We start from the raw sequence: 6,000 nt of genomic DNA, 5'->3' as shown, positions 1-6,000 counted from the left end.
AGCCTTACCTTGGCTCCAGTGAGGTCTAACAGTCAATTCATTGAAAAAATTCTGAAGACCCCTTCATGAAAAATCAAGGACAAGTCAGAGGATTTCTTGCTGATGATAGATGGGTTTGGTGTGTGATGAATAGAGGGAGGAGAAGCTCTTTTATAGATCAAAAATATCATAGGATTTGGCTGCTTTAGGATAGTTTTTTTAGTTAGAATTAAATAAGAGAAAAACTTTCAATATTAAAATCAAAGAAGAGGAAGACTCCCCGGAGAAGAGGAAGACTCCCATTCCCAATGGGAGTCTTCCTTTCCTACTCATGTGGACAATGCAAGAAGCTAACTTTTTTGGATGCTTTAAGATTCATGCAGAAAAAGAAATTAGCGGGCTGCATCCTCATAGAGGCCATTGTAGACCTATATGGCAATATAGGTGAGGATGGAATAGATATTATAATAGGCCTCAAAGGTGGTGAGCATAAGGGAGGGGTCATATGGCAGGCACCATTTTTGTAGTGAGAAATGCCTCCAAAGTGGTTAAGGAGGCCGCAAGTGGTGATGACGTGGAAGCAATGATATCATAGAGGTGGAGCTTATTATTCTGATACCACTTGATGCCACCACGAGTGGAGGTGGAGAAAGATTGGGCAGGATTTCTTATAGAAATCATGCCTGTTTGCTTACTGGCCCTGTTTTTTCTAATGGCCCATTCTTGTCTTAGCCTAAATCCCATTTATAGACATGTTGGACTACAAGATTAAGAAAAATACCTATGGAGGTCCTTTTTTCCTCTCACAAAATTTGGACCGGCGAAGGATTGGGTTGATATTAGCCTTACTTAAATAGATCGTATAATTCATGATCTTATGAGAAATGAAGCCTAATCCTACTATATTTCATAAATAGGCTCTGGATTGATTGTTCGACCTAGGATTTCATTCAATATGGGATTTCAAGGAAAAGAAGAAAATGATAACGAAGAGGAGTCTTGAGGGGTTTTAGCATTTAACTAGTGAGAGATTTTTTTTTTCCATTTTCTTTTCACATCCCTCTTTCTAGGGATGGAATAGTCATCAGCCATCCTAGTTAACTTAACTATTGGCCATTGTTACTTGAGATAATGGAGGCTAATATAAGGGATAATTAGGATTTAAATAGATATTTTCCAATCCTATTTATAAATACTGGTAAGCTAAGATTCTATATATAATTTGAACAAAATATTGAGCGTCATTTGGAATATATATTTATTTTCTTACCTATATATCTTGAAATCAAGTATTATTCTAAAACATTAAGGTTGTGAAGGACAAAATGCTTGATCAATTTGCTTCAAATAAAGTTGTGGAAGTAGGAATACGGTATAAGAAAGCAATGTTTGGAAAGTGATAATCGAGAAGTGAATAGCATGGCAGGCTGCGTGGCTTCCTTCATTGAGGAACATTCTGAAGGCGTAACTTGGATTGATATCTCGTATATCCTAATGAAGTTTCATGGTATTTTATTTTGTGATTATGTTGCATGTATTCATACTAAGATTGCATGAGCCATCCGTTTCATCAAAAAAAGATGATTTTGAGCATATTGGTCTAATGTTCATGCAGTGAGATATTTAAATAATTAGAGCTTGTAAAGGTTGTAATTTTCTTAAGATAATATTTCTGTAAAAAGAGATAAGCATTAAGAATTAAATGAGTAACAAATTTGTCTTATTACATCAAGCAATGAAATAAAAAATATATGGAATAAGAATATTGCGCTCGATTCATTTTAAGCACATCAACCTTAAATGCATATGAGAAGATTTTGATGATTAAGGAATTTAAAAATATTTTTATATTTTTTTGATTTCAAGTATTAATTTGAATAAGAAATTTGGTACATTACAATAGCATCTTTATGTATAATAAACGTCATTATGTCTGTTGTAGTAGAAGTAATGCATCATGTGCCATCCTTGAAATTTTACCTCACCACGGACATGTTTATAATAAAATTTCTCTGGTAAAAAAATCACGAACATATGTGTAGTTAAACAAGAAAAGCGCAAAAGGTAGTATGAAGCTTTCATCTTTAGGCATTTAACGAGCATCAAGTTAAAGATTAGTATTTTACTATATCTTTATAGAATTAAGGGACATAAAATATTAAACCCTATGGGAGATAGACTTATGGCATCATAATAATTTATTATATTTTTGAATTTAGAGATGATAGAGGAAATGTGAGAACATAGGGCAAATGGTGGGCTTTTGGCCAAGACCAATCACCCTATGACTGCTAAGTATAATACATGAAACTAGGAACATGTGAAATAATTGATGGAATTAATGCATCGCATCTCCTTTACAAACATTTGTCTTACCAATTTTTTTCTGGATAGAAAAAAAGGTATCGTGAAATAACTAAGGATCATTTTCATCAAAAGAAATAACTAAGCACAATTTTCTGAGGGAGAGGAGATAGGTTCATCGATGTTATAGTTCTTTAAGTCTAAAATTTTGGAGATAACACCATTTAAGAATAGAACCTAGCTTTAATCTCCAGTTGCTAAGAAGCGGCGTCTCACCCATTATGTTTGTTAAGTATTTAGTTAGACAAACTTATGATGGAAGTACAGATGCTGTAAATGATTCCTCTTTAGGTTTGCAATCAGCATTTGTTTCAATAAGTATGTAAAAGTCCATAAATAACATCCTTTTAGTTAATCAATAACATGGTTGAGTTGCAATAACACTTCATGGTTACTAAAAGTTCTTAAATAGTAGAAGGTATGGAGGAATGAATATTAAGGGTCTAACTGGATTCCGAAAGATCTTATCAGTGTAATAAGATTTCATGGCAGAGGTTTCAGCCTAATTAAAATTATGATGGAAGAGGGATGGTTCCAAGAGATCAGGGTAGTTTCAAGCCACAAGTAATCGTATTTTTAAGAGAATAAATTTGGTTGCAAAAGGTGATTTATCTTATTTATACTTTTAGGGATTGCTTGTTGCCTAGGCTTCTCCATCTCTATAAAACAACCCGCTTCCACCATATCTGCAGAATTGATCTCCACCAAGATCCTTGCCTGGAAAATCTTCTCACATTGATAAGATCCATATCATCAGAATTGAACTCTGCCAAGAAATTTGCCATCTTATTACACTGATAAGATCTATTCTCTCAGAAGTGAACTCCACCATGCCATGAAACTTTCATTACATTGGTAAGATATATATTCCACATCCAAATGGACCCTAAATAGATAAACTTGAAACTCTTGTCATTATTGAATATATTTGTACGAAGGCACCACCACCTAGCAAACAATATGAGCTACAAAAGCCCACATGCTACATAAGATATCTTTTTTTCGAGAAACATGATGTAATTGTCACCATATGGTTTTGAACCTAGGACCTCTAATACGTAGGAGAGGGGTCCCAAAAGTCCTATGGACTTGAATAAAATAACTTTTCCTTCAAATTTGCTATAACTTGACTGTATTTTTTTAAAAATATTTCACAAATAACCTGTTCTTTTTTCTTTTTTTTTTTTGAGGAACACAATTTGCTTTACTCGATATGTGTAACTATGACCTTTAGTGAGATTCATATATAACATTCAAGTCAAATCCTATCAAAATTTCTCTTTTCATGATATTGATTCAAATATCTCCATGATATAGTTCAAAGCTAGTGAAACAGAACTACCAACAAGAAATACTATAAGTAGCATTTTCTATTAGGGAAAATTTCTTCTAAAGGGAAATGCTTTCTGTGTGTGGGGGGGCTCGCATTCTCTCACTCTCTAACAACTTCTAATATCCTTGATCTTCTATACCATATTCTCTCTATTTTTTTATTTTAAATCTATTGAACTTTTCCAATTCCTTGCACTTTCTTACTTGGCCTTACTATATATTATGAAATTACGTATAGGATTTTTTTTTGAAAAAAATAAATCCAACTCATTAGTCTCTGCTAGTGTGATTAATTCAAATGAAGAAGCATTGCAATTCAAGAAGTTCAAAAATATCATATCTTCGTTTGAAAGTGAATCATGAGTCTCTGAGGTATATATCTTCTAAATGTGTGATACTTGACTCAATTATCAGTGGAATTATAATTAGACTTGAATTGATTTAATTTATCTTGATTTCTTTGTCTAGCCAAATATGCCAGGATCCATGTAATCTTCTGTTTAGTCCCATGTTGGTTGTGCATTAGGAAGATTTTGAGTACTTAAGCAGGAACAAGAGACCTCAATTAATAATTTCTATCTAACCTTTTTCAATGAGATCCTAGGTTACAATTTGAGAGTATTTTACTTACACAATCCATCTTAGGTTTTCATGTCCATGATGAAAGTTATCACGATGATAGACTATAGATAATTCACTTCACATTTTTGATCAAGTGCAAGCTACTAGAATAATCCTTACAGCAAAAATTCTTGCTAACAGATATCTATATTAGATAACTCAGCTAGCACTCTAAACTTTTCTAATAGTATTCATATTTTAACTTTTTTTTGAGGGAAAGGGAAGCAATGAATGCCACCCAACTTTATTAGATAAAAATAAAAAAAGAAATAAAAAGGTATAATGAAGATATGTGAAGTTCAAAGTGTTACAGCTCAGCCTCAAGGGAGAAAATACAAACAATAATAAAGTAGAGATGAAGACTAATAGAGGAACCTAAGCTATCCAAATTACCTAAAAAGCTGAGACAGCCTTAAGAAGTGTATTCATATCATAACTTAACTTCATACATATACCTTCATACGAAATTTTATGCCTAATAATTGCTGAACCAATTGACCAGTAGGAGAAATCTTTGAGTTGGAAGTTAACTATCAAATGAGCTTTTCATGTGCCTTGGATAGATGAGTATACAATGCCTATATATAGAAAGCTATATCAATTAATTTTCCAACATGTTGGGTCAGGTACTAGAACCCAAATCTTTGGAGAAGACAATATCTAGTTTAATCAAACTGTACTATAATCTTATGCCCAAACTTTAACCCAACTTTTTACTACAGAAATAGCCAACCATGAAAAAACTCAACTTTTAAGTAGTATTGCGACAAAAGAAAACCAAATAGGTAAAAGGAGACTTACAGGCTCGAAGCTGGCCGTTAACAAACAAACTGTGCCTTCGGATATATATATATATATATATATATATATATATATATATATATATATATATATATATATATATATAGCTGTTTCCAATCTCTCTGCAAATTTGTACCAACAATTCATTGTAAAATATTCAAAAGCCACACTAGATGTCCAACCAGTCTCCTGGTATAGCATAAGATGTCATGTGCAATGCTGGTGTTGTTTCACGACTAGGAATGTTTATATGCATGATAGGTTATATGATAGTTCAAATTAGGGTTTCTTTCTTTTCAAGAAATGCTAAGCAAGCTATGTAATAGTCCAACTAAACGAATCAAGGAAACGTGACAGATAAAAGAACAGTAGACGTATGTACTTTTTCAAAAAAAAAAATCAGACATATATTTATATAGAAAAAAAAAATTCTTTGAAAAGGGGTCCACAAAGCACTCAACAGAAGCTAGTATGTAAAAGGGTCTCTTCTTCCCCATCTTTTTTTCATTTTTCTCATTGAGAATGTCTCCCTGTCTATGTATTGTGACCATGACCAATGACAAATAAATTGAGATCACTTTGAAAATTGCAGATCCGATTTCGATCTCTAATGTACCTATTTTATTAACTTGGCATTAGATCAGCCAAACATGTCAACCTGTTTTGTGTTTTCAGTTATCTTTTTCTTCCCCTTTTGGGATGGTTCTTCCAGAATGAAGAAAGCTATTGTCTCACCGGCCAGCATTAATGCTGCTGCAGTCAAGTGGCCAGGATACAGAGGTTACTACATTTTCTACTAAATAAGCTGAAACAATAATGAAAAATGAGTTAGCTATATTCTAACTAACATCTATGTACCTACTTAAATATGTCTAAAATATATATTTATTTCCTCTTCTTCTT

This window comes from Elaeis guineensis, chromosome 11 (assembly GCF_000442705.2).
Source record: "Elaeis guineensis isolate ETL-2024a chromosome 11, EG11, whole genome shotgun sequence".
Lineage (NCBI taxonomy): Eukaryota > Viridiplantae > Streptophyta > Magnoliopsida > Arecales > Arecaceae > Elaeis > Elaeis guineensis.
This window is presented reverse-complemented; position numbering follows the sequence as displayed.